The sequence below is a fragment of the Scyliorhinus torazame genome, chromosome 25 (genome assembly GCF_047496885.1).
Source record: "Scyliorhinus torazame isolate Kashiwa2021f chromosome 25, sScyTor2.1, whole genome shotgun sequence".
In the NCBI taxonomy this organism is placed as follows: domain Eukaryota; kingdom Metazoa; phylum Chordata; class Chondrichthyes; order Carcharhiniformes; family Scyliorhinidae; genus Scyliorhinus; species Scyliorhinus torazame.
In genome coordinates this window covers 48,747,242-48,774,392 of record NC_092731.1, presented here as the reverse complement: position 1 = coordinate 48,774,392, position 27,151 = coordinate 48,747,242, and positions in this window count along the sequence as shown.

The window sequence follows — 27,151 nt, the reverse complement described above, 5'->3', positions numbered from 1 at the left end:
TGTGTGTGTGTGCTTTTGTTTGTGTGTGTGTGTGCGTGTGTTTTTGGTGTTGTGTGTGTTTTTGTTTGTGTGTGCGTGTGTGTGTGTGTTTGTGTGTGTGTTTTGTTTTTGTGTGTGTGTGCGTTTTTGTTTGTGTGTGTGTGTGTGTTTTTGTTTTTGTGTGTCTCTGTGTGTTTTTGTTTTCGTGTGTGTGTGTTTGTGTGCTTTTGTTTTTGTGTGTTTTTGTTTTTGTGTGTGTGTGTGTTTGTGTGCGTTTTTGTTTGTGTGTGTGTGTTTTTGTGTGTGTTTTTGTTTTTGTGTGTGTTTTTGTTTTTGTGTGTGTGTGTTTTTTTTTGTGTGTATGTTTGTTTTTGTGTGTGTGTGGTTTTTTTTGTGTGTGTTTTTGTTTTTGTGCGTGTGTGTGTGTTTGTTTTTGTGTGTGTTTTTGTCTTTGTGTGTGTGTGTTTGTTTTTGTGTGTGTTTTTGTTTTCGTGTGTGTTTGTTTTTGTTTGTGTGTGTTTGTTTTTGTGTGTGTTTTTGTTTTTGTGCGTGTGTGTGTGTTTGTTTTTGTGTGTGTTTTTGTTTTTGTGTGTGTGTGTGTGTTTGTTTTTGTGTGCGTTTTTGTTTTTGTGTGTGTGTGTGTGTTTTTGTGTGTATATTTTTTTTGTGTGTGTGCGTGTGTGTTTTTGTTTTTGTGTGTGTGTGTTTTTGTTTTTGTGTGTGTGTGTGTTTATGTTTTTGTGTGTGTGTGTGTTTTTGTTTTTGTGTATGTTTTTGTTTGTGTGTGTGTGTGTTTGTGTGTGTGTGCTTTTGTTTGTGTGTGTGTGCGTGTGTTTTTGTTGTTGTGTGTGTTTTTGTTTGTGTGTGCGTGTGTGTGTGTTTTTGTGTGTGTGTGTTTGTGTGTGTGTTTTTGTGTGTGTGTGCGTTTTTGTTTTTGTGTGTGTGTTTTTTTGTGTCTGTTTTTGTTTTTGTGTGTGTGTTTTGGTTTTTGTGTGTGTTTTTGTTTTCGTGTGTGTGTGTTTGTGTGCTTTTGTTTTTGTGTGTTTTTGTTTTTGTGTGTGTGTGTGTTTGTGTGCGTGTGTTTTTGTTGTTGTGTGTGTTTTTGTTTGTGTGTGCGTGTGTGTGTGTTTATTTGTGTTTGTGTTTGTGTGTTTGTTTTGTTGTTGTGTGTGTCTGCGTTTTTGTTTTTGTGTGTGTGTGTTTTTTTTTGTGTCTGTTTTTGTTTTTGTGTGTGTGTGTGTGTTTTTCTTTTTGTGTGTGTTTTTGTTTTCGTGTATGTGTGTTTGTGTGCTTTTGTTTTTGTGTGTTTTTGTTTTTGTGTGTGTTTGTGTGCGTTTTTGTTTGTGTGTGTGTGTGTTTTTGTGTGTGTTTTTGATTTTGTGTGTTTTTGTTTTTGTGTGTATGTTTGTTTTTGTATGTGTGTGGTTTTTTTTGTGTGTGTTTTTGATTTTGTACGTGTGTGTGTGTTTGTTTTTGTGGTGTTTTTGTCTTTGTGTGTGTGTGTGTTTGTTTTTGTGTGTGTTTTTGTCTGTGTGTGTGTTTGTTTTTGTGTGTGTTTTTGTTTTTGTGTGTGTGTGTTTGAGTGCATTTTTGTTTTTGAGTGTGTTTTTGTTTTTGTGTGTGTGTGCGTGTGTGTGTTTTTGTTTTTGTTATTGTGTGTGTGTTTGTTTTTGTGTGTGTTTTTGTGTGTGTGTGTTTGTGTGTGTGTTTTGTTTTTGTGTGTGTGCGCGTTTTTGTTTTTGTGTGTGTGTGTGTGTTATTGTTTTTGTGTGTGTTTTTGTTTTTGTGTGTCTGTGTGTGTTTTTGTGTGTGTTTTTGTTTTTGTGTGTGTGTGCGTTTTTGTTTTTGTGTGTGTGTCTTTTTGTTTGTGTGTGTGTTTTTGTTTTTGTGTGTCTGTGTGTGTCTTTGTGTGTTTTTTTGTTTTTGTGTGTGTGTGTGTTTTTGTTTTTGTGTGTGTTTTTGTTTTTGCGTGTGTGTGTGTTTGTGTGTGTGTGCTTTTGTTTTTGTGTGTGTTTTTGCTTGTGTGTGTGTGTGTTTTTGTTTTTGTGTGTGTGTTTTTGTTTTTGTGCGTGTGTGTGTGTTTGTTTTTGTGTGTGTTTTTGGTTTTGTGTGTATGTGTGTGTTTTTGTTTGTGTGTGTGTGTTTGTTCTTGTGTGTGTTTTGGTTTTTGTCGGTGTGTGTGTGTGTTTTTGTTTTTGTGTGTTATAATTTTTGTGTCTGTGTGTGTGTTTGTTTTTGTGTGTGTTTTTGTATTTGTGTGTGTGTGTTTGTTTTTGTGTGTGTTTTTGTTTGTGTGTGTGTGTGTTTTTTTGTTTGTGTGTGTGTGTTTTTGTTCGTGTGTGTGTGTGTTTGTTCTTGTGTGTGTTTTTGTTTTTGTGGGTGTGTGTGTGTGTGCTTGTTTTTGTGTGTGTTTTTGTTTGTGTGTGTGTGCGTGTGTGTGTTTTTGTTTTTGTGTGTGTTTTTATTTTTGTGTCTGTGTGTGTGTTTGTTTTAGTGTGTGTTTTTGTATTTGTGTGTGTGTGTTTGTTTTACTGTGTGTTTTTGTTTTTGTGGGTCTGTGTGTGTGTCTTTGTGTGTTTTTTTGTTTTTGTGTGTGTTTTTGTTTTTGTGTATGTTTTTGTTTTTGTGTGTGTGTGTTTGTGTGTGTGTGCTTTTGTTTGTGTGTGTGTGTGCGTGTGTTTTTGGTGTTGTGTGTGTTTTTGTTTGTGTGTGCGTGTGTGTGTGTGTTTTTGTGTGTGTGTTTGTGTGTGTTTTGTTTTTGTGTTTTTGTGTGTGTGCGTTTTTGTTTGTGTGTGTGTGTGTTTTTGTTTTTGTGTGTCTCTGTGTGTTTTTGTGTGTGTTTTTGTTTTTGTGTGTGTGTGTGTTTTTGTTTTTGTGTGTGTTTTTGTTTTCGTGTGTGTGTGTTTGTGTGCTTTTGTTTTTGTGTGTTTTTGTTTTTGTGTCTGTGTGTGTTTGTGTGCGTTTTTGTTTGTGTGTGTGTTTTTGTGTGTGTTTTTGTTTTTGTGTGTGTTTTTGTTTTTGTGTGTGTGTGTTTTTTTGTGTGTATGTTTGTTTTTGTGTGTGTGTGGTTTTTTTGTGTGTGTTTTTGTTTTTGTGCGTGTGTGTGTGTTTGTTTTTGTGTGTGTTTTTGTCTTTGTGTGTGTGTTTGTTTTTGTGCGTGTTTTTGTTTTCGTGTGTGTTTGTTTTTGTTTGTGTGTGTTTGTTTTTGTGTGTGTTTTTGTTTTTGTGCGTGTGTGTGTGTTTGTTTTTGTGTGTGTTTTTGTTTTTGTGTGTGTGTGTGTGTTTTTGTGTGTGTGTGTTTGTTCTTGTGTGTGTTTTTGTTTGTGTGTGTGTGTGTGTGTGTTTTTGTGTGTGTTTTTGTTTTTGTGTGTGTGTGTGTGTTTTTGTTTGTGTGTGTGTGTTTGTTCTTGTGTGTGTTTTGGTTTTTGTCGGTGTGTGTGTGTGTTTTTGTTTTTGTGTGTTTTTATTTTTGTGTCTGTGTGTGTGTTTGTTTTTGTGTGTGTTTTTGTATTTGTGTGTGTGTGTTTGTTTTTGTGTGTGTTTTTGTTTGTGTGTGGGTGTGTTTTTTTTGTTTGTGTGTGTGTGTGTGTTTTTGTTCGTGAGTGTGTGTGTGTTTGTTCTTATGTGTGTTTTTGTTTTTGTGGGTGTGTGTGTTTGTTTTTGTGTGTGTTTTTGTTTGTGTGTGTGCGTGTGTGTGTTTTTGTTTTTGTGTGTGTTTTTATTTTTGTGTCTGTGTGTGTGTTTGTTTTAGTGTGTGTTTTTGTATTTGTGTGTGTGTGTTTGTTTTTGTGTGTGTTTTTGTTTTTGTGGGTCTGTGTGTGTGTCTTTGTGTGTTTTTTTGTTTTTGTGTGTGTTTTTGTTTTTGTGTATGTTGTTGTTTTTGTGTGTGTGTGTTTGTGTGTGTGTGCTTTTGTTTGTGTGTGTGTGTGCGTGTGTTTTTGGTGTTGTGTGTGTTTTTGTTTGTGTGTGCGTGTGTGTGTGTGTTTGTGTGTGTGTTTTGTTTTTGTGTGTGTGTGCGTTTTTGTTTGTGTGTGTGTGTGTGTTTTTGTTTTTGTGTGTCTCTGTGTGTTTTTGTTTTCGTGTGTGTGTGTTTGTGTGCTTTTGTTTTTGTGTGTTTTTGTTTTTGTGTGTGTGTGTGTTTGTGTGCGTTTTTGTTTGTGTGTGTGTGTTTTTGTGTGTGTTTTTGTTTTTGTGTGTGTTTTTGTTTTTGTGTGTGTGTGTTTTTTTTTGTGTGTATGTTTGTTTTTGTGTGTGTGTGGTTTTTTTTGTGTGTGTTTTTGTTTTTGTGCGTGTGTGTGTGTTTGTTTTTGTGTGTGTTTTTGTCTTTGTGTGTGTGTGTTTGTTTTTGTGTGTGTTTTTGTTTTCGTGTGTGTTTGTTTTTGTTTGTGTGTGTTTGTTTTTGTGTGTGTTTTTGTTTTTGTGCGTGTGTGTGTGTTTGTTTTTGTGTGTGTTTTTGTTTTTGTGTGTGTGTGTGTTTTTGTTTGTGTGTGTGTGTGTTTGTTCTTGTGTGTGTTTTTGTTTGTGTGTGTGTGTGTGTGTGTTTTTGTGTGTGTTTTTGTTTTTGTGAGTGTTTTTGTTTTTGTGTGTGTGTGTTTTTGTTTTTGTGTGTATGTTTGTTTTTGTGTGTGTGTGGGTTTTTTTGTGTGTGTTTTTGTTTTTGTGCGTGTGTGTGGGTTTTTTTTTGTGTGTGTTTTTGTCTTTGTGTGTGTGTTTGTTTTTGTGTGTGTTTTTGTTTGTGTGTGTGTGTTTTTGTTTGTGTGTGTGTGTTTTTTTTTGTGTGTGTGTGTGTTTTTGTTTGTGTGTGTGTGTGTTTGTTCTTGTGTGTGTTTTTGTTTTTGTGGGTTTGTGTGTGTGTGTTTGTTTTTGTGTGTGTTTTTGTTTGTGTGTGTGTGCGTGTGTGTGTTTTTGTTTTTGTGTGTGTTTTTATTTTTGTGTCTGTGTGTGTGTTTGTTTTTGTGTGTATTTTTGTATTTGTGTGTGTGTGTTTGTTTTTGTGTGTGTTTTTGTTTTTGTGTGTGTGTGTGTTTTTGTTTGTGTGTGTGTGTGTGTGTTTGTTCTTGTGTGTGTTTTTGTTTTTGTGTGTGTGTGTGTGTTTGTTTTTGTGTGTGTTTTTGTTTGTGTGTGTGAGCGTGAGTGTGTTTTTGTTTTTGTGTGTGTTTTTGTTTTTCTGTGTCTGTGTGTGTGTCTTTGTGTGTTTTTTTGTTTTTGTGTGTCTTTTTGTTTTTGTATATGTTTTTGTTTTTGTGTGTGTGTGTGTTTGTGTGTGTGTGCTTTTGTTTGTGTGTGTGTGTGTGCGTGTGTTTTTGTTGTTGTGTGTGTTTTTGGTTGTGTTTGTTTTTGTGTGTGTGTGTTTGTATGTCTGTTTTGTTTTTGTGTGTGTGTGCGTTTTTGTTTTTGTGTGTGTTTTTGTTTTTGTGTGTCTCTGTGTGTTTTTGTGTGTGTTTTTGTTTTTGTGTGTGTGTGTGTTTTTGTTTTTGTGTGCGTTTTTGTTTGTGTGTGTGTGTGTTTTTGTGTGTGTTTTTGTTTTTGTGTGTGTTTTTGTTTTTGTGTGCGTGTGTTTTTGTTTTTGTGTGTATGTTTGTTTTTGTGTGTGTGTGGTTTTTTTGTGTGTGTTTCTGTTTTTGTGCGTGTGTGTGTGTTTGTTTTTGAGTATGTTTTTGTCTTTGTGTGTGTGTGTTTGTTTTTGTGTGTGTTTTTGTTTTCGTGTGTGTGTGTTTTTGTTTGTGTGTGTGTCTGTTTGTTCTTGTGTGTGTTTTTGTCTTTGTGGGTGTGTGTTTGTTTTTGTTTTTGTGTGTGTTTTTGTTTGTGCGTGTGTGTGTGTTTTTGTGTGTGTGTGTTTGTGTGTGTGTTTTGTTTTGGTATGTGTATGCGTTTTTGTTTTTTTGTGTGTGTGTGCTTTTGTTTTTGTGTGCGTTTTTGTTTTTGTGTGTGTGTGTATGTTTTTTTTGTGTGTGTTTTGGTTTTCGTGTGTGTGTGTTTGTGTGCTTTTGTTTTTGTGTGTGTTGTTGTTTTTGTGTGTGTGTGTGTTTGTGTGCGTTTTTGTTTGTGTGTGTGTGTTTTTGTTTTTGAGTGCGTGTGTGTGTTTTTGTTTTTGTGTGTGTTTTTATTTTTGTGTCTGTGTGTGTTTTTGTTTTTGTGTGTGTTTTTGTTTTTGTGTGTGTGTGTTTGTTTTTGTGTGTATATTTTTTTTGTGTGTGTGTTTTTGTTTTTGTGTGTGTGTGTTTTTGTTTGTGTGTGTGTGTGTGTGTTTTTGTTTGTGTGTGTGTGTTTGTTCTTGTGTGTGTTTTTCTTTGTGTGTGTGGGTGTGTGTTTTTGTGTGTGTTTTTGTTTTTGTGTGTGTTTTTGTTTTTGTGTGTGTGTGTTTTTGTTTTTGTGTGTATGTTTGTTTTTGTGTGTGTGTGGTTTTTTTTGTGTGTGTTTTTGTTTTTGTGCGTGTGTGTGGGTTTGTTTTTGTGTGTGTTTTTGTCTTTGTGTGTGTGTGTTTGTTTTTGTGTGTGTTTTTGTTTGTGTGTGTGTGTTTTTGTTTGTGTGTGTGTGTGTTTGTTTTTGTTTGTGTGTGTGTGTGTGTTTGTTTGTGTGTGTGTGTGTTTGTTCTTGTGTGTGTTTTTGTTTTTGTGGGTGTGTGTGTTTGTTTTTGTGTGTGTTTTTGTTTGTGTGTGTGTGCGTGTGTGTGTTTTTGTTTTTGTGTGTGTTTTTATTTTTGTGTCTGTGTGTGTTTGTTTTTGTGTGTATTTTTGTATTTGTGTGTGTGTGTTTGTTTTTGTGTGTGTTTTTGTTTTTGTGTGTGTGTGTGTGTTTGTTTGTGTGTGTGTGTGTGTGTTTGTTCTTGTGTGTGTTTTTGTGTGTGTGTGTGTGTGTTTGTTTGTTTTTGTGTGTGTTTTTGTTTGTGTGTGTGAGCGTGAGTGTGTTTTTATTTTTGTTTCTGTGTGTGTGTTTGTCTTTGTGTGTGTTTTTGTATTTGTGTGTTTGTTTTTGTGTGTGTTTTTGTTTTTCTGTGTCTGTGTGTGTGTCTTTGTGTGTTTTTTTGTTTTTGTGTGTGTTTTTGTTTTTGTATATGTTTTTGTTTTTGTGTGTGTGTGTGTTTGTGTGTGTGTGCTTTTGTTTGTGTGTGTGTGTGTGCGTGTGTTTTTGTTGTTGTGTGTGTTTTTGGTTGTGTGTGCGTGTATGTGTGTGTTTTTGTGTGTGTGTGTTTGTGTGTCTGTTTTGTTTTTGTGTGTGTGTGCGTTTTTGTTTTTGTGTGTGTTTTTGTTTTTGTGTGTCTGTGTGTTTTTGTGTGTGTTTTTGTTTTTGTGTGTGTGTGTGTTTTTGTTTTTGTGTGCGTTTTTGTTTGTGTGTGTGTGTGTTTTTGTGTGTGTTTTTGTTTTTGTGTGTGTTTTTGTTTTTGTGTGCGTGTGTTTTTGTTTTTGTGTGTATGTTTGTTTTTGTGTGTGTGTGGTTTTTTTGTGTGTGTTTTTGTTTTTGTGCGTGTGTGTGTTTGTTTTTGAGTGTGTTTTTGTCTTTGTGTGTGTGTGTTTGTATTTGTGTGTGTTTTTGTTTGAGCGTGTGTGTGTGTTTTTGTGTGTGTGTGTGTGTGTGTTTTGTTTTGGTATGTGTATGCGTTTTTGTTTTTTTGTGTGTGTGTGCTTTTGTTTTTGTGTGCGTTTTTGTTTTTGTGTGTGTGTGTATGTTTTGTTTGTGTGTGTTTTGGTTTTCGTGTGTGTGTGTTTGTGTGCTTTTGTTTTTGTGTGTGTTTTTGTTTTTGTGTGTGTGTGTGTTTGTGTGCGTTTTTGTTTGTGTGTGTGTGTGTGTTTTTGTTTTTGAGTGCGTGTGTGTGTTTTTGTTTTTGTGTGTGTTTTTATTTTTGTGTCTGTGTGTGTGTTTGTTTTTGTGTGAGTTTTTGTTTTTGTGTGTGTGTGTTTGTTTTTGTGTGTATATTTTTTTTGTGTGTGTGTGTGTTTTTGTTTTTGTGTGTGTGTGTTTTTGTTTTTGTGTGTGTTTATGTTTTTGTGTGTGTGTGTGCTTTTGTTTTTGTGTATGTTTTTGTTTTTGTTTGTGTGTGTGTTTTAGTGTGTGTGCTTTTGTTTGTGTGTGTGTCTGTGCGTGTGTTTTTGTTGTTGTGTGTGTTTTTGTTTGTGTGTGCGTGTGTGTGTGTTTTTGTGTGTGTGTGTTTGTGTGTGTGTTTTGTTTTTGTGTGTGTGTGCGTTTTTATTTTTGTGTGTGTGTTTTTGTTTTTGCGTGTGTGTGTGTTTGTGTGTGTGTGCTTTTGTTTTTGTGTGTGTTTTTGCTTGTGTGTGTGTGTGTTTTTGTTTTTGTGTGTGTGTTTTTGTTTTTGTGCGTGTGTGTGTGTTTGTTTTTGTGTGTGTTTTTGTTTGTGCGTGTGTGTGTGTTTTTGTGTGTGTGTATTTGTGTGTGTGTTTTGTTTTGGTATGTGTATGCGTTTTTGTTTTTTTGTGTGTGTGTGCTTTTGTTTTTGTGTGTGTTTTGGTTTTCGTGTGTGTGTGTTTGTGTGCTTTTGTTTTTGTGTGTGTTTTTGTTTTTGTGTGTGTGTGTGTGTTTGTTTTTGTCTTTGTGGGTGTGTGTGTGTTTTTGTTTTTGTGTGTGTTTTTGTTTGTGCGTGTGTGTGTGTTTTTGTGTGTGTGTATTTGTGTGTGTGTTTTGTTTTGGTATGTGTATGCGTTTTTGTTTTTTTGTGTGTGTGTGCTTTTGTTTTTGTGTGTGTTTTGGTTTTCGTGTGTGTGTGTTTGTGTGCTTTTGTTTTTGTGTGTGTTTTTGTTTTTGTGTGTGTGTGTGTGTTTGTTTTTGTGTGCGTTTTTGTTTTTGTGTGTGTGTGTGTGTTTTTGTGTGTATATTTTTTGTGTGTGTGTGTGTGTGTGTTTTTGTTTTTGTGTGTGTGTGTTTTTGTTTTTGTGTGTGTGTGTGTTTATGTTTTTGTGTGTGTGTGTGTTTTTGTTTTTGTGTATGTTTTTGTTTGTGTGTGTGTGTGTTTGTGTGTGTGTGCTTTTGTTTGTGTGTGTGTGCGTGTGTTTTTGTTGTTGTGTGTGTTTTTGTTTGTGTGTGCGTGTGTGTGTGTTTTTGTGTGTGTGTGTTTGTGTGTGTGTTTTTGTGTGTGTGTGCGTTTTTGTTTTTGTGTGTGTGTTTTTTTGTGTCTGTTTTTGTTTTTGTGTGTGTGTTTTGGTTTTTGTGTGTGTTTTTGTTTTCGTGTGTGTGTGTTTGTGTGCTTTTGTTTTTGTGTGTTTTTGTTTTTGTGTGTGTGTGTGTTTGTGTGCGTGTGTTTTTGTTGTTGTGTGTGTTTTTGTTTGTGTGTGCGTGTGTGTGTGTTTATTTGTGTTTGTGTTTGTGTGTTTGTTTTGTTGTTGTGTGTGTCTGCGTTTTTGTTTTTGTGTGTGTGTTTTTTTGTGTCTGTTTTTGTTTTTGTGTGTGTGTGTGTGTTTTTCTTTTTGTGTGTGTTTTTGTTTTCGTGTATGTGTGTTTGTGTGCTTTTGTTTTTGTGTGTTTTTGTTTTTGTGTGTGTTTGTGTTTGTGTGCGTTTTTGTTTGTGTGTGTGTGTGTTTTTGTGTGTGTTTTTGATTTTGTGTGTTTTTGTTTTTGTGTGTATGTTTGTTTTTGTATGTGTGTGGTTTTTTTTGTGTGTGTTTTTGATTTTGTACGTGTGTGTGTGTTTGTTTTTGTGGTGTTTTTGTCTTTGTGTGTGTGTGTGTTTGTTTTTGTGTGTGTTTTTGTCTGTGTGTGTGTTTGTTTTTGTGTGTGTTTTTGTTTTTGTGTGTGTGTGTTTGAGTGCGTTTTTGTTTTTGAGTGTGTTTTTGTTTTTGTGTGTGTGTGCGTGTGTGTGTTTTTGTTTTTGTTATTGTGTGTGTGTTTGTTTTTGTGTGTGTTTTTGTGTGTGTGTGTTTGTGTGTGTGTTTTGTTTTTGTGTGTGTGCGCGTTTTTGTTTTTGTGTGTGTGTGTGTGTTATTGTTTTTGTGTGTGTTTTTGTTTTTGTGTGTCTGTGTGTGTTTTTGTGTGTGTTTTTGTTTTTGTGTGTGTTTTTGTTTTTGTGTGTGTGTGCGTTTTTGTTTTTGTGTGTGTGTCTTTTTGTTTGTGTGTGTGTTTTTGTTTTTGTGTGTCTGTGTGTGTCTTTGTGTGTTTTTTTGTTTTTGTGTGTGTGTGTGTGTTTGTTTTTGTGTGTGTTTTTGTTTTTGCGTGTGTGTGTGTTTGTGTGTGTGTGCTTTTGTTTTTGTGTGTGTTTTTGCTTGTGTGTGTGTGTGTTTTTGTTTTTGTGTGTGTGTTTTTGTTTTTGTGCGTGTGTGTGTGTTTGTTTTTGTGTGTGTTTTTGGTTTTGTGTGTATGTGTGTGTTTTTGTTTGTGTGTGTGTGTTTGTTCTTGTGTGTGTTTTGGTTTTTGTCGGTGTGTGTGTGTGTTTTTGTTTTTGTGTGTTATAATTTTTGTGTCTGTGTGTGTGTTTGTTTTTGTGTGTGTTTTTGTATTTGTGTGTGTGTGTTTGTTTTTGTGTGTGTTTTTGTTTGTGTGTGTGTGTGTGTTTTTTTGTTTGTGTGTGTGTGTTTTTGTTCGTGTGTGTGTGTGTTTGTTCTTGTGTGTGTTTTTGTTTTTGTGGGTGTGTGTGTGTGTTTGTTTTTGTGCGTGTTTTTGTTTGTGTGTGTGTGCGTGTGTGTGTTTTTGTTTTTGTGTGTGTTTTTATTTTTGTGTCTGTGTGTGTGTTTGTTTTAGTGTGTGTTTTTGTATTTGTGTGTGTGTGTTTGTTTTACTGTGTGTTTTTGTTTTTGTGGGTCTGTGTGTGTGTCTTTGTGTGTTTTTTTGTTTTTGTGTGTGTTTTTGTTTTTGTGTATGTTTTTGTGTGTGTGTGTTTGTGTGTGTGTGCTTTTGTTTGTGTGTGTGTGTGCGTGTGTTTTTGGTGTTGTGTGTGTTTTTGTTTGTGTGTGCGTGTGTGTGTGTGTTTTTGTGTGTGTGTTTGTGTGTGTTTTGTTTTTGTGTTTTTGTGTGTGTGTGCGTTTTTGTTTGTGTGTGTGTGTGTTTTTGTTTTTGTGTGTCTCTGTGTGTTTTTGTGTGTGTTTTTGTTTTTGTGTGTGTGTGTGTTTTTGTTTTTGTGTGTGTTTTTGTTTTCGTGTGTGTGTGTTTGTGTGCTTTTGTTTTTGTGTGTTTTTGTTTTTGTGTCTGTGTGTGTTTGTGTGCGTTTTTGTTTGTGTGTGTGTTTTTGTGTGTGTTTTTGTTTTTGTGTGTGTTTTTGTTTTTGTGTGTGTGTGTTTTTTTGTGTGTATGTTTGTTTTTGTGTGTGTGTGGTTTTTTTGTGTGTGTTTTTGTTTTTGTGCGTGTGTGTGTGTTTGTTTTTGTGTGTGTTTTTGTCTTTGTGTGTGTGTTTGTTTTTGTGCGTGTTTTTGTTTTCGTGTGTGTTTGTTTTTGTTTGTGTGTGTTTGTTTTTGTGTGTGTTTTTGTTTTTGTGCGTGTGTGTGTGTTTGTTTTTGTGTGTGTTTTTGTTTTTGTGTGTGTGTGTGTTTTTTTGTGTGTGTGTGTTTGTTCTTGTGTGTGTTTTTGTTTGTGTGTGTGTGTGTGTGTGTTTTTGTGTGTGTTTTTGTTTTTGTGTGTGTGTGTGTGTTTTTGTTTGTGTGTGTGTGTTTGTTCTTGTGTGTGTTTTGGTTTTTGTCGGTGTGTGTGTGTGTTTTTGTTTTTGTGTGTTTTTATTTTTGTGTCTGTGTGTGTGTTTGTTTTTGTGTGTGTTTTTGTATTTGTGTGTGTGTGTTTGTTTTTGTGTGTGTTTTTGTTTGTGTGTGGGTGTGTTTTTTTTGTTTGTGTGTGTGTGTGTGTTTTTGTTCGTGTGTGTGTGTGTGTTTGTTCTTATGTGTGTTTTTGTTTTTGTGGGTGTGTGTGTTTGTTTTTGTGTGTGTTTTTGTTTGTGTGTGTGCGTGTGTGTGTTTTTGTTTTTGTGTGTGTTTTTATTTTTGTGTCTGTGTGTGTGTTTGTTTTAGTGTGTGTTTTTGTATTTGTGTGTGTGTGTTTGTTTTTGTGTGTGTTTTTGTTTTTGTGGGTCTGTGTGTGTGTCTTTGTGTGTTTTTTTGTTTTTGTGTGTGTTTTTGTTTTTGTGTATGTTGTTGTTTTTGTGTGTGTGTGTTTGTGTGTGTGTGCTTTTGTTTGTGTGTGTGTGTGCGTGTGTTTTTGGTGTTGTGTGTGTTTTTGTTTGTGTGTGCGTGTGTGTGTGTGTTTGTGTGTGTGTTTTGTTTTTGTGTGTGTGTGCGTTTTTGTTTGTGTGTGTGTGTGTGTTTTTGTTTTTGTGTGTCTCTGTGTGTTTTTGTTTTCGTGTGTGTGTGTTTGTGTGCTTTTGTTTTTGTGTGTTTTTGTTTTTGTGTGTGTGTGTGTTTGTGTGCGTTTTTGTTTGTGTGTGTGTGTTTTTGTGTGTGTTTTTGTTTTTGTGTGTGTTTTTGTTTTTGTGTGTGTGTGTTTTTTTTGTGTGTATGTTTGTTTTTGTGTGTGTGTGGTTTTTTTTGTGTGTGTTTTTGTTTTTGTGCGTGTGTGTGTGTTTGTTTTTGTGTGTGTTTTTGTCTTTGTGTGTGTGTGTTTGTTTTTGTGTGTGTTTTTGTTTTCGTGTGTGTTTGTTTTTGTTTGTGTGTGTTTGTTTTTGTGTGTGTTTTTGTTTTTGTGCGTGTGTGTGTGTTTGTTTTTGTGTGTGTTTTTGTTTTTGTGTGTGTGTGTGTTTTTGTTTGTGTGTGTGTGTGTTTGTTCTTGTGTGTGTTTTTGTTTGTGTGTGTGTGTGTGTGTGTTTTTGTGTGTGTTTTTGTTTTTGTGAGTGTTTTTGTTTTTGTGTGTGTGTGTTTTTGTTTTTGTGTGTATGTTTGTTTTTGTGTGTGTGTGGGTTTTTTTGTGTGTGTTTTTGTTTTTGTGCGTGTGTGTGGGTTTTTTTTTGTGTGTGTTTTTGTCTTTGTGTGTGTGTTTGTTTTTGTGTGTGTTTTTGTTTGTGTGTGTGTGTGTTTTTGTTTGTGTGTGTGTGTTTTTTTTTGTGTGTGTGTGTTTTTGTTTGTGTGTGTGTGTGTTTGTTCTTGTGTGTGTTTTTGTTTTTGTGGGTTTGTGTGTGTGTGTTTGTTTTTGTGTGTGTTTTTGTTTGTGTGTGTGTGCGTGTGTGTGTTTTTGTTTTTGTGTGTGTTTTTATTTTTGTGTCTGTGTGTGTGTTTGTTTTTGTGTGTATTTTTGTATTTGTGTGTGTGTGTTTGTTTTTGTGTGTGTTTTTGTTTTTGTGTGTGTGTGTGTTTTTGTTTGTGTGTGTGTGTGTGTGTTTGTTCTTGTGTGTGTTTTTGTTTTTGTGTGTGTGTGTGTGTTTGTTTTTGTGTGTGTTTTTGTTTGTGTGTGTGAGCGTGAGTGTGTTTTTGTTTTTGTGTGTGTTTTTGTTTTTCTGTGTCTGTGTGTGTGTCTTTGTGTGTTTTTTTGTTTTTGTGTGTCTTTTTGTTTTTGTATATGTTTTTGTTTTTGTGTGTGTGTGTGTTTGTGTGTGTGTGCTTTTGTTTGTGTGTGTGTGTGTGCGTGTGTTTTTGTTGTTGTGTGTGTTTTTGGTTGTGTTTGTTTTTGTGTGTGTGTGTTTGTATGTCTGTTTTGTTTTTGTGTGTGTGTGCGTTTTTGTTTTTGTGTGTGTTTTTGTTTTTGTGTGTCTCTGTGTGTTTTTGTGTGTGTTTTTGTTTTTGTGTGTGTGTGTGTTTTTGTTTTTGTGTGCGTTTTTGTTTGTGTGTGTGTGTGTTTTTGTGTGTGTTTTTGTTTTTGTGTGTGTTTTTGTTTTTGTGTGCGTGTGTTTTTGTTTTTGTGTGTATGTTTGTTTTTGTGTGTGTGTGGTTTTTTTGTGTGTGTTTCTGTTTTTGTGCGTGTGTGTGTGTTTGTTTTTGAGTATGTTTTTGTCTTTGTGTGTGTGTGTTTGTTTTTGTGTGTGTTTTTGTTTTCGTGTGTGTGTGTTTTTGTTTGTGTGTGTGTCTGTTTGTTCTTGTGTGTGTTTTTGTCTTTGTGGGTGTGTGTTTGTTTTTGTTTTTGTGTGTGTTTTTGTTTGTGCGTGTGTGTGTGTTTTTGTGTGTGTGTGTTTGTGTGTGTGTTTTGTTTTGGTATGTGTATGCGTTTTTGTTTTTTTGTGTGTGTGTGCTTTTGTTTTTGTGTGCGTTTTTGTTTTTGTGTGTGTGTGTATGTTTTTTTTGTGTGTGTTTTGGTTTTCGTGTGTGTGTGTTTGTGTGCTTTTGTTTTTGTGTGTGTTGTTGTTTTTGTGTGTGTGTGTGTTTGTGTGCGTTTTTGTTTGTGTGTGTGTGTTTTTGTTTTTGAGTGCGTGTGTGTGTTTTTGTTTTTGTGTGTGTTTTTATTTTTGTGTCTGTGTGTGTTTTTGTTTTGTGTGTGTTTTTGTTTTTGTGTGTGTGTGTTTGTTTTTGTGTGTATATTTTTTTTGTGTGTGTGTTTTTGTTTTTGTGTGTGTGTGTTTTTGTTTGTGTGTGTGTGTGTGTGTTTTTGTTTGTGTGTGTGTGTTTGTTCTTGTGTGTGTTTTTCTTTGTGTGTGTGGGTGTGTGTTTTTGTGTGTGTTTTTGTTTTTGTGTGTGTTTTTGTTTTTGTGTGTGTGTGTTTTTGTTTTTGTGTGTATGTTTGTTTTTGTGTGTGTGTGGTTTTTTTTGTGTGTGTTTTTGTTTTTGTGCGTGTGTGTGGGTTTGTTTTTGTGTGTGTTTTTGTCTTTGTGTGTGTGTGTTTGTTTTTGTGTGTGTTTTTGTTTGTGTGTGTGTGTTTTTGTTTGTGTGTGTGTGTGTTTGTTTTTGTTTGTGTGTGTGTGTGTGTTTGTTTGTGTGTGTGTGTGTTTGTTCTTGTGTGTGTTTTTGTTTTTGTGGGTGTGTGTGTTTGTTTTTGTGTGTGTTTTTGTTTGTGTGTGTGTGCGTGTGTGTGTTTTTGTTTTTGTGTGTGTTTTTATTTTTGTGTCTGTGTGTGTTTGTTTTTGTGTGTATTTTTGTATTTGTGTGTGTGTGTTTGTTTTTGTGTGTGTTTTTGTTTTTGTGTGTGTGTGTGTGTTTGTTTGTGTGTGTGTGTGTGTGTTTGTTCTTGTGTGTGTTTTTGTGTGTGTGTGTGTGTGTTTGTTTGTTTTTGTGTGTGTTTTTGTTTGTGTGTGTGAGCGTGAGTGTGTTTTTATTTTTGTTTCTGTGTGTGTGTTTGTCTTTGTGTGTGTTTTTGTATTTGTGTGTTTGTTTTTGTGTGTGTTTTTGTTTTTCTGTGTCTGTGTGTGTGTCTTTGTGTGTTTTTTTGTTTTTGTGTGTGTTTTTGTTTTTGTATATGTTTTTGTTTTTGTGTGTGTGTGTGTTTGTGTGTGTGTGCTTTTGTTTGTGTGTGTGTGTGTGCGTGTGTTTTTGTTGTTGTGTGTGTTTTTGGTTGTGTGTGCGTGTATGTGTGTGTTTTTGTGTGTGTGTGTTTGTGTGTCTGTTTTGTTTTTGTGTGTGTGTGCGTTTTTGTTTTTGTGTGTGTTTTTGTTTTTGTGTGTCTGTGTGTTTTTGTGTGTGTTTTTGTTTTTGTGTGTGTGTGTGTTTTTGTTTTTGTGTGCGTTTTTGTTTGTGTGTGTGTGTGTTTGTGTGTGTGTTTTGTTTTTGTGTGTGTGCGCGTTTTTGTTTTTGTGTGTGTGTGTGTGTTATTGTTTTTGTGTGTGTTTTTGTTTTTGTGTGTCTGTGTGTGTTTTTGTGTGTGTTTTTGTTTTTGTGTGTGTTTTTGTTTTTGTGTGTGTGTGCGTTTTTGTTTTTGTGTGTGTGTCTTTTTGTTTGTGTGTGTGTTTTTGTTTTTGTGTGTCTGTGTGTGTCTTTGTGTGTTTTTTTGTTTTTGTGTGTGTGTGTGTGTTTGTTTTTGTGTGTGTTTTTGTTTTTGCGTGTGTGTGTGTTTGTGTGTGTGTGCTTTTGTTTTTGTGTGTGTTTTTGCTTGTGTGTGTGTGTGTTTTTGTTTTTGTGTGTGTGTTTTTGTTTTTGTGCGTGTGTGTGTGTTTGTTTTTGTGTGTGTTTTTGGTTTTGTGTGTATGTGTGTGTTTTTGTTTGTGTGTGTGTGTTTGTTCTTGTGTGTGTTTTGGTTTTTGTCGGTGTGTGTGTGTGTTTTTGTTTTTGTGTGTTATAATTTTTGTGTCTGTGTGTGTGTTTGTTTTTGTGTGTGTTTTTGTATTTGTGTGTGTGTGTTTGTTTTTGTGTGTGTTTTTGTTTGTGTGTGTGTGTGTGTTTTTTTGTTTGTGTGTGTGTGTTTTTGTTCGTGTGTGTGTGTGTTTGTTCTTGTGTGTGTTTTTGTTTTTGTGGGTGTGTGTGTGTGTTTGTTTTTGTGCGTGTTTTTGTTTGTGTGTGTGTGCGTGTGTGTGTTTTTGTTTTTGTGTGTGTTTTTATTTTTGTGTCTGTGTGTGTGTTTGTTTTAGTGTGTGTTTTTGTATTTGTGTGTGTGTGTTTGTTTTACTGTGTGTTTTTGTTTTTGTGGGTCTGTGTGTGTGTCTTTGTGTGTTTTTTTGTTTTTGTGTGTGTTTTTGTTTTTGTGTATGTTTTTGTGTGTGTGTGTTTGTGTGTGTGTGCTTTTGTTTGTGTGTGTGTGTGCGTGTGTTTTTGGTGTTGTGTGTGTTTTTGTTTGTGTGTGCGTGTGTGTGTGTGTTTTTGTGTGTGTGTTTGTGTGTGTTTTGTTTTTGTGTTTTTGTGTGTGTGTGCGTTTTTGTTTGTGTGTGTGTGTGTTTTTGTTTTTGTGTGTCTCTGTGTGTTTTTGTGTGTGTTTTTGTTTTTGTGTGTGTGTGTGTTTTTGTTTTTGTGTGTGTTTTTGTTTTCGTGTGTGTGTGTTTGTGTGCTTTTGTTTTTGTGTGTTTTTGTTTTTGTGTCTGTGTGTGTTTGTGTGCGTTTTTGTTTGTGTGTGTGTTTTTGTGTGTGTTTTTGTTTTTGTGTGTGTTTTTGTTTTTGTGTGTGTGTGTTTTTTTGTGTGTATGTTTGTTTTTGTGTGTGTGTGGTTTTTTTGTGTGTGTTTTTGTTTTTGTGCGTGTGTGTGTGTTTGTTTTTGTGTGTGTTTTTGTCTTTGTGTGTGTGTTTGTTTTTGTGCGTGTTTTTGTTTTCGTGTGTGTTTGTTTTTGTTTGTGTGTGTTTGTTTTTGTGTGTGTTTTTGTTTTTGTGCGTGTGTGTGTGTTTGTTTTTGTGTGTGTTTTTGTTTTTGTGTGTGTGTGTGTTTTTTTGTGTGTGTGTGTTTGTTCTTGTGTGTGTTTTTGTTTGTGTGTGTGTGTGTGTGTGTTTTTGTGTGTGTTTTTGTTTTTGTGTGTGTGTGTGTGTTTTTGTTTGTGTGTGTGTGTTTGTTCTTGTGTGTGTTTTGGTTTTTGTCGGTGTGTGTGTGTGTTTTTGTTTTTGTGTGTTTTTATTTTTGTGTCTGTGTGTGTGTTTGTTTTTGTGTGTGTTTTTGTATTTGTGTGTGTGTGTTTGTTTTTGTGTGTGTTTTTGTTTGTGTGTGGGTGTGTTTTTTTTGTTTGTGTGTGTGTGTGTGTTTTTGTTCGTGTGTGTGTGTGTGTTTGTTCTTATGTGTGTTTTTGTTTTTGTGGGTGTGTGTGTTTGTTTTTGTGTGTGTTTTTGTTTGTGTGTGTGCGTGTGTGTGTTTTTGTTTTTGTGTGTGTTTTTATTTTTGTGTCTGTGTGTGTGTTTGTTTTAGTGTGTGTTTTTGTATTTGTGTGTGTGTGTTTGTTTTTGTGTGTGTTTTTGTTTTTGTGGGTCTGTGTGTGTGTCTTTGTGTGTTTTTTTGTTTTTGTGTGTGTTTTTGTTTTTGTGTATGTTGTTGTTTTTGTGTGTGTGTGTTTGTGTGTGTGTGCTTTTGTTTGTGTGTGTGTGTGCGTGTGTTTTTGGTGTTGTGTGTGTTTTTGTTTGTGTGTGCGTGTGTGTGTGTGTTTGTGTGTGTGTTTTGTTTTTGTGTGTGTGTGCGTTTTTGTTTGTGTGTGTGTGTGTGTTTTTGTTTTTGTGTGTCTCTGTGTGTTTTTGTTTTCGTGTGTGTGTGTTTGTGTGCTTTTGTTTTTGTGTGTTTTTGTTTTTGTGTGTGTGTGTGTTTGTGTGCGTTTTTGTTTGTGTGTGTGTGTTTTTGTGTGTGTTTTTGTTTTTGTGTGTGTTTTTGTTTTTGTGTGTGTGTGTTTTTTTTGTGTGTATGTTTGTTTTTGTGTGTGTGTGGTTTTTTTTGTGTGTGTTTTTGTTTTTGTGCGTGTGTGTGTGTTTGTTTTTGTGTGTGTTTTTGTCTTTGTGTGTGTGTGTTTGTTTTTGTGTGTGTTTTTGTTTTCGTGTGTGTTTGTTTTTGTTTGTGTGTGTTTGTTTTTGTGTGTGTTTTTGTTTTTGTGCGTGTGTGTGTGTTTGTTTTTGTGTGTGTTTTTGTTTTTGTGTGTGTGTGTGTTTTTGTTTGTGTGTGTGTGTGTTTGTTCTTGTGTGTGTTTTTGTTTGTGTGTGTGTGTGTGTGTGTTTTTGTGTGTGTTTTTGTTTTTGTGAGTGTTTTTGTTTTTGTGTGTGTGTGTTTTTGTTTTTGTGTGTATGTTTGTTTTTGTGTGTGTGTGGGTTTTTTTGTGTGTGTTTTTGTTTTTGTGCGTGTGTGTGGGTTTTTTTTTGTGTGTGTTTTTGTCTTTGTGTGTGTGTTTGTTTTTGTGTGTGTTTTTGTTTGTGTGTGTGTGTGTTTTTGTTTGTGTGTGTGTGTTTTTTTTTGTGTGTGTGTGTTTTTGTTTGTGTGTGTGTGTGTTTGTTCTTGTGTGTGTTTTTGTTTTTGTGGGTTTGTGTGTGTGTGTTTGTTTTTGTGTGTGTTTTTGTTTGTGTGTGTGTGCGTGTGTGTGTTTTTGTTTTTGTGTGTGTTTTTATTTTTGTGTCTGTGTGTGTGTTTGTTTTTGTGTGTATTTTTGTATTTGTGTGTGTGTGTTTGTTTTTGTGTGTGTTTTTGTTTTTGTGTGTGTGTGTGTTTTTGTTTGTGTGTGTGTGTGTGTGTTTGTTCTTGTGTGTGTTTTTGTTTTTGTGTGTGTGTGTGTGTTTGTTTTTGTGTGTGTTTTTGTTTGTGTGTGTGAGCGTGAGTGTGTTTTTGTTTTTGTGTGTGTTTTTGTTTTTCTGTGTCTGTGTGTGTGTCTTTGTGTGTTTTTTTGTTTTTGTGTGTCTTTTTGTTTTTGTATATGTTTTTGTTTTTGTGTGTGTGTGTGTTTGTGTGTGTGTGCTTTTGTTTGTGTGTGTGTGTGTGCGTGTGTTTTTGTTGTTGTGTGTGTTTTTGGTTGTGTTTGTTTTTGTGTGTGTGTGTTTGTATGTCTGTTTTGTTTTTGTGTGTGTGTGCGTTTTTGTTTTTGTGTGTGTTTTTGTTTTTGTGTGTCTCTGTGTGTTTTTGTGTGTGTTTTTGTTTTTGTGTGTGTGTGTGTTTTTGTTTTTGTGTGCGTTTTTGTTTGTGTGTGTGTGTGTTTTTGTGTGTGTTTTTGTTTTTGTGTGTGTTTTTGTTTTTGTGTGCGTGTGTTTTTGTTTTTGTGTGTATGTTTGTTTTTGTGTGTGTGTGGTTTTTTTGTGTGTGTTTCTGTTTTTGTGCGTGTGTGTGTGTTTGTTTTTGAGTATGTTTTTGTCTTTGTGTGTGTGTGTTTGTTTTTGTGTGTGTTTTTGTTTTCGTGTGTGTGTGTTTTTGTTTGTGTGTGTGTCTGTTTGTTCTTGTGTGTGTTTTTGTCTTTGTGGGTGTGTGTTTGTTTTTGTTTTTGTGTGTGTTTTTGTTTGTGCGTGTGTGTGTGTTTTTGTGTGTGTGTGTTTGTGTGTGTGTTTTGTTTTGGTATGTGTATGCGTTTTTGTTTTTTTGTGTGTGTGTGCTTTTGTTTTTGTGTGCGTTTTTGTTTTTGTGTGTGTGTGTATGTTTTTTTTGTGTGTGTTTTGGTTTTCGTGTGTGTGTGTTTGTGTGCTTTTGTTTTTGTGTGTGTTGTTGTTTTTGTGTGTGTGTGTGTTTGTGTGCGTTTTTGTTTGTGTGTGTGTGTTTTTGTTTTTGAGTGCGTGTGTGTGTTTTTGTTTTTGTGTGTGTTTTTATTTTTGTGTCTGTGTGTGTTTTTGTTTTGTGTGTGTTTTTGTTTTTGTGTGTGTGTGTTTGTTTTTGTGTGTATATTTTTTTTGTGTGTGTGTTTTTGTTTTTGTGTGTGTGTGTTTTTGTTTGTGTGTGTGTGTGTGTGTTTTTGTTTGTGTGTGTGTGTTTGTTCTTGTGTGTGTTTTTCTTTGTGTGTGTGGGTGTGTGTTTTTGTGTGTGTTTTTGTTTTTGTGTGTGTTTTTGTTTTTGTGTGTGTGTGTTTTTGTTTTTGTGTGTATGTTTGTTTTTGTGTGTGTGTGGTTTTTTTTGTGTGTGTTTTTGTTTTTGTGCGTGTGTGTGGGTTTGTTTTTGTGTGTGTTTTTGTCTTTGTGTGTGTGTGTTTGTTTTTGTGTGTGTTTTTGTTTGTGTGTGTGTGTTTTTGTTTGTGTGTGTGTGTGTTTGTTTTTGTTTGTGTGTGTGTGTGTGTTTGTTTGTGTGTGTGTGTGTTTGTTCTTGTGTGTGTTTTTGTTTTTGTGGGTGTGTGTGTTTGTTTTTGTGTGTGTTTTTGTTTGTGTGTGTGTGCGTGTGTGTGTTTTTGTTTTTGTGTGTGTTTTTATTTTTGTGTCTGTGTGTGTTTGTTTTTGTGTGTATTTTTGTATTTGTGTGTGTGTGTTTGTTTTTGTGTGTGTTTTTGTTTTTGTGTGTGTGTGTGTGTTTGTTTGTGTGTGTGTGTGTGTGTTTGTTCTTGTGTGTGTTTTTGTGTGTGTGTGTGTGTGTTTGTTTGTTTTTGTGTGTGTTTTTGTTTGTGTGTGTGAGCGTGAGTGTGTTTTTATTTTTGTTTCTGTGTGTGTGTTTGTCTTTGTGTGTGTTTTTGTATTTGTGTGTTTGTTTTTGTGTGTGTTTTTGTTTTTCTGTGTCTGTGTGTGTGTCTTTGTGTGTTTTTTTGTTTTTGTGTGTGTTTTTGTTTTTGTATATGTTTTTGTTTTTGTGTGTGTGTGTGTTTGTGTGTGTGTGCTTTTGTTTGTGTGTGTGTGTGTGCGTGTGTTTTTGTTGTTGTGTGTGTTTTTGGTTGTGTGTGCGTGTATGTGTGTGTTTTTGTGTGTGTGTGTTTGTGTGTCTGTTTTGTTTTTGTGTGTGTGTGCGTTTTTGTTTTTGTGTGTGTTTTTGTTTTTGTGTGTCTGTGTGTTTTTGTGTGTGTTTTTGTTTTTGTGTGTGTGTGTGTTTTTGTTTTTGTGTGCGTTTTTGTTTGTGTGTGTGTGTGTTTTTGTGTGTGTTTTTGTTTTTGTGTGTGTTTTTGTTTTTGTGTGCGTGTGTTTTTGTTTTTGTGTGTATGTTTGTTTTTGTGTGTGTGTGGTTTTTTTGTGTGTGTTTTTGTTTTTGTGCGTGTGTGTGTTTGTTTTTGAGTGTGTTTTTGTCTTTGTGTGTGTGTGTTTGTATTTGTGTGTGTTTTTGTTTGAGCGTGTGTGTGTGTTTTTGTGTGTGTGTGTGTGTGTGTGTTTTGTTTTGGTATGTGTATGCGTTTTTGTTTTTTTGTGTGTGTGTGCTTTTGTTTTTGTGTGCGTTTTTGTTTTTGTGTGTGTGTGTATGTTTTGTTTGTGTGTGTTTTGGTTTTCGTGTGTGTGTGTTTGTGTGCTTTTGTTTTTGTGTGTGTTTTTGTTTTTGTGTGTGTGTGTGTTTGTGTGCGTTTTTGTTTGTGTGTGTGTGTGTGTTTTTGTTTTTGAGTGCGTGTGTGTGTTTTTGTTTTTGTGTGTGTTTTTATTTTTGTGTCTGTGTGTGTGTTTGTTTTTGTGTGAGTTTTTGTTTTTGTGTGTGTGTGTTTGTTTTTGTGTGTATATTTTTTTTGTGTGTGTGTGTGTTTTTGTTTTTGTGTGTGTGTGTTTTTGTTTTTGTGTGTGTTTATGTTTTTGTGTGTGTGTGTGCTTTTGTTTTTGTGTATGTTTTTGTTTTTGTTTGTGTGTGTGTTTTAGTGTGTGTGCTTTTGTTTGTGTGTGTGTCTGTGCGTGTGTTTTTGTTGTTGTGTGTGTTTTTGTTTGTGTGTGCGTGTGTGTGTGTTTTTGTGAGTGTGTGTTTGTGTGTGTGTTTTGTTTTTGTGTGTGTGTGCGTTTTTATTTTTGTGTGTGTGTTTTTGTTTTTGCGTGTGTGTGTGTTTGTGTGTGTGTGCTTTTGTTTTTGTGTGTGTTTTTGCTTGTGTGTGTGTGTGTTTTTGTTTTTGTGTGTGTGTTTTTGTTTTTGTGCGTGTGTGTGTGTTTGTTTTTGTGTGTGTTTTTGTTTGTGCGTGTGTGTGTGTTTTTGTGTGTGTGTATTTGTGTGTGTGTTTTGTTTTGGTATGTGTATGCGTTTTTGTTTTTTTGTGTGTGTGTGCTTTTGTTTTTGTGTGTGTTTTGGTTTTCGTGTGTGTGTGTTTGTGTGCTTTTGTTTTTGTGTGTGTTTTTGTTTTTGTGTGTGTGTGTGTGTTTGTTTTTGTGTGCGTTTTTGTCTTTGTGGGTGTGTGTGTGTTTTTGTTTTTGTGTGTGTTTTTGTTTGTGCGTGTGTGTGTGTTTTTGTGTGTGTGTATTTGTGTGTGTGTTTTGTTTTGGTATGTGTATGCGTTTTTGTTTTTTTGTGTGTGTGTGCTTTTGTTTTTGTGTGTGTTTTGGTTTTCGTGTGTGTGTGTTTGTGTGCTTTTGTTTTTGTGTGTGTTTTTGTTTTTGTGTGTGTGTGTGTGTTTGTTTTTGTGTGCGTTTTTGTTTTTGTGTGTGTGTGTGTGTTTTTGTGTGTATATTTTTTGTGTGTGTGTGTGTGTGTGTTTTTGTTTTTGTGTGTGTGTGTTTTTGTTTTTGTGTGTGTGTGTGTTTATGTTTTTGTGTGTGTGTGTGTTTTTGTTTTTGTGTATGTTTTTGTTTGTGTGTGTGTGTGTTTGTGTGTGTGTGCTTTTGTTTGTGTGTGTGTGCGTGTGTTTTTGTTGTTGTGTGTGTTTTTGTTTGTGTGTGCGTGTGTGTGTGTTTTTGTGTGTGTGTGTTTGTGTGTGTGTTTTTGTGTGTGTGTGCGTTTTTGTTTTTGTGTGTGTGTTTTTTTGTGTCTGTTTTTGTTTTTGTGTGTGTGTTTTGGTTTTTGTGTGTGTTTTTGTTTTCGTGTGTGTGTGTTTGTGTGCTTTTGTTTTTGTGTGTTTTTGTTTTTGTGTGTGTGTGTGTTTGTGTGCGTGTGTTTTTGTTGTTGTGTGTGTTTTTGTTTGTGTGTGCGTGTGTGTGTGTTTATTTGTGTTTGTGTTTGTGTGTTTGTTTTGTTGTTGTGTGTGTCTGCGTTTTTGTTTTTGTGTGTGTGTGTTTTTTTGTGTCTGTTTTTGTTTTTGTGTGTGTGTGTGTGTTTTTCTTTTTGTGTGTGTTTTTGTTTTCGTGTATGTGTGTTTGTGTGCTTTTGTTTTTGTGTGTTTTTGTTTTTGTGTGTGTTTGTGTTTGTGTGCGTTTTTGTTTGTGTGTGTGTGTGTTTTTGTGTGTGTTTTTGATTTTGTGTGTTTTTGTTTTTGTGTGTATGTTTGTTTTTGTATGTGTGTGGTTTTTTTTGTGTGTGTTTTTGATTTTGTACGTGTGTGTGTGTTTGTTTTTGTGGTGTTTTTGTCTTTGTGTGTGTGTGTGTTTGTTTTTGTGTGTGTTTTTGTCTGTGTGTGTGTTTGTTTTTGTGTGTGTTTTTGTTTTTGTGTGTGTGTGTTTGAGTGCGTTTTTGTTTTTGAGTGTGTTTTTGTTTTTGTGTGTGTGTGCGTGTGTGTGTTTTTGTTTTTGTTATTGTGTGTGTGTTTGTTTTTGTGTGTGTTTTTGTGTGTGTGTGTTTGTGTGTGTGTTTTGTTTTTGTGTGTGTGCGCGTTTTTGTTTTTGTGTGTGTGTGTGTGTTATTGTTTTTGTGTGTGTTTTTGTTTTTGTGTGTCTGTGTGTGTTTTTGTGTGTGTTTTTGTTTTTGTGTGTGTTTTTGTTTTTGTGTGTGTGTGCGTTTTTGTTTTTGTGTGTGTGTCTTTTTGTTTGTGTGTGTGTTTTTGTTTTTGTGTGTCTGTGTGTGTCTTTGTGTGTTTTTTTGTTTTTGTGTGTGTGTGTGTGTTTGTTTTTGTGTGTGTTTTTGTTTTTGCGTGTGTGTGTGTTTGTGTGTGTGTGCTTTTGTTTTTGTGTGTGTTTTTGCTTGTGTGTGTGTGTGTTTTTGTTTTTGTGTGTGTGTTTTTGTTTTTGTGCGTGTGTGTGTGTTTGTTTTTGTGTGTGTTTTTGGTTTTGTGTGTATGTGTGTGTTTTTGTTTGTGTGTGTGTGTTTGTTCTTGTGTGTGTTTTGGTTTTTGTCGGTGTGTGTGTGTGTTTTTGTTTTTGTGTGTTATAATTTTTGTGTCTGTGTGTGTGTTTGTTTTTGTGTGTGTTTTTGTATTTGTGTGTGTGTGTTTGTTTTTGTGTGTGTTTTTGTTTGTGTGTGTGTGTGTGTTTTTTTGTTTGTGTGTGTGTGTTTTTGTTCGTGTGTGTGTGTGTTTGTTCTTGTGTGTGTTTTTGTTTTTGTGGGTGTGTGTGTGTGTTTGTTTTTGTGCGTGTTTTTGTTTGTGTGTGTGTGCGTGTGTGTGTTTTTGTTTTTGTGTGTGTTTTTATTTTTGTGTCTGTGTGTGTGTTTGTTTTAGTGTGTGTTTTTGTATTTGTGTGTGTGTGTTTGTTTTACTGTGTGTTTTTGTTTTTGTGGGTCTGTGTGTGTGTCTTTGTGTGTTTTTTTGTTTTTGTGTGTGTTTTTGTTTTTGTGTATGTTTTTGTTTTTGTGTGTGTGTGTTTGTGTGTGTGTGCTTTTGTTTGTGTGTGTGTGTGCGTGTGTTTTTGGTGTTGTGTGTGTTTTTGTTTGTGTGTGCGTGTGTGTGTGTGTTTTTGTGTGTGTGTTTGTGTGTGTTTTGTTTTTGTGTTTTTGTGTGTGTGTGCGTTTTTGTTTGTGTGTGTGTGTGTTTTTGTTTTTGTGTGTCTCTGTGTGTTTTTGTGTGTGTTTTTGTTTTTGTGTGTGTGTGTGTTTTTGTTTTTGTGTGTGTTTTTGTTTTCGTGTGTGTGTGTTTGTGTGCTTTTGTTTTTGTGTGTTTTTGTTTTTGTGTCTGTGTGTGTTTGTGTGCGTTTTTGTTTGTGTGTGTGTTTTTGTGTGTGTTTTTGTTTTTGTGTGTGTTTTTGTTTTTGTGTGTGTGTGTTTTTTTGTGTGTATGTTTGTTTTTGTGTGTGTGTGGTTTTTTTGTGTGTGTTTTTGTTTTTGTGCGTGTGTGTGTGTTTGTTTTTGTGTGTGTTTTTGTCTTTGTGTGTGTGTTTGTTTTTGTGCGTGTTTTTGTTTTCGTGTGTGTTTGTTTTTGTTTGTGTGTGTTTGTTTTTGTGTGTGTTTTTGTTTTTGTGCGTGTGTGTGTGTTTGTTTTTGTGTGTGTTTTTGTTTTTGTGTGTGTGTGTGTTTTTTTGTGTGTGTGTGTTTGTTCTTGTGTGTGTTTTTGTTTGTGTGTGTGTGTGTGTGTGTTTTTGTGTGTGTTTTTGTTTTTGTGTGTGTGTGTGTGTTTTTGTTTGTGTGTGTGTGTTTGTTCTTGTGTGTGTTTTGGTTTTTGTCGGTGTGTGTGTGTGTTTTTGTTTTTGTGTGTTTTTATTTTTGTGTCTGTGTGTGTGTTTGTTTTTGTGTGTGTTTTTGTATTTGTGTGTGTGTGTTTGTTTTTGTGTGTGTTTTTGTTTGTGTGTGGGTGTGTTTTTTTTGTTTGTGTGTGTGTGTGTTTTTGTTCGTGTGTGTGTGTGTGTTTGTTCTTATGTGTGTTTTTGTTTTTGTGGGTGTGTGTGTTTGTTTTTGTGTGTGTTTTTGTTTGTGTGTGTGCGTGTGTGTGTTTTTGTTTTTGTGTGTGTTTTTATTTTTGTGTCTGTGTGTGTGTTTGTTTTAGTGTGTGTTTTTGTATTTGTGTGTGTGTGTTTGTTTTTGTGTGTGTTTTTGTTTTTGTGGGTCTGTGTGTGTGTCTTTGTGTGTTTTTTTGTTTTTGTGTGTGTTTTTGTTTTTGTGTATGTTGTTGTTTTTGTGTGTGTGTGTTTGTGTGTGTGTGCTTTTGTTTGTGTGTGTGTGTGCGTGTGTTTTTGGTGTTGTGTGTGTTTTTGTTTGTGTGTGCGTGTGTGTGTGTGTTTTTGTGTGTGTGTTTGTGTGTGTGTTTTGTTTTTGTGTGTGTGTGCGTTTTTGTTTGTGTGTGTGTGTGTGTTTTTGTTTTTGTGTGTCTCTGTGTGTTTTTGTTTTCGTGTGTGTGTGTTTGTGTGCTTTTGTTTTTGTGTGTTTTTGTTTTTGTGTGTGTGTGTGTTTGTGTGCGTTTTTGTTTGTGTGTGTGTGTTTTGTGTGTGTTTTTGTTTTTGTGTGTGTTTTTGTTTTTGTGTGTGTGTGTTTTTTTTTGTGTGTATGTTTGTTTTTGTGTGTGTGTGGTTTTTTTTGTGTGTGTTTTTGTTTTTGTGCGTGTGTGTGTGTTTGTTTTTGTGTGTGTTTTTGTCTTTGTGTGTGTGTGTTTGTTTTTGTGTGTGTTTTTGTTTTCGTGTGTGTTTGTTTTTGTTTGTGTGTGTTTGTTTTTGTGTGTGTTTTTGTTTTTGTGCGTGTGTGTGTGTTTGTTTTTGTGTGTGTTTTTGTTTTTGTGTGTGTGTGTGTTTTTGTTTGTGTGTGTGTGTGTTTGTTCTTGTGTGTGTTTTTGTTTGTGTGTGTGTGTGTGTGTGTTTTTGTGTGTGTTTTTGTTTTTGTGAGTGTTTTTGTTTTTGTGTGTGTGTGTTTTTGTTTTTGTGTGTATGTTTGTTTTTGTGTGTGTGTGGTTTTTTTTGTGTGTGTTTTTGTTTTTGTGCGTGTGTGTGGGTTTTTTTTTGTGTGTGTTTTTGTCTTTGTGTGTGTGTTTGTTTTTGTGTGTGTTTTTGTTTGTGTGTGTGTGTGTTTTTGTTTGTGTGTGTGTGTTTTTTTTTGTGTGTGTGTGTGTTTTTGTTTGTGTGTGTGTGTGTTTGTTCTTGTGTGTGTTTTTTGTTTTTGTGGGTGTGTGTGTGTGTTTGTTTTTGTGTGTGTTTTTGTTTGTGTGTGTGTGCGTGTGTGTGTTTTTGTTTTTGTGTGTGTTTTTATTTTTGTGTCTGTGTGTGTGTTTGTTTTTGTGTGTATTTTTGTATTTGTGTGTGTGTGTTTGTTTTTGTGTGTGTTTTTGTTTTTGTGTGTGTGTTTTTGTTTGTGTGTGTGTGTGTGTGTTTGTTCTTGTGTGTGTTTTTGTTTTTGTGTGTGTGTGTGTGTGTGTTTGTTTTTGTGTGTGTTT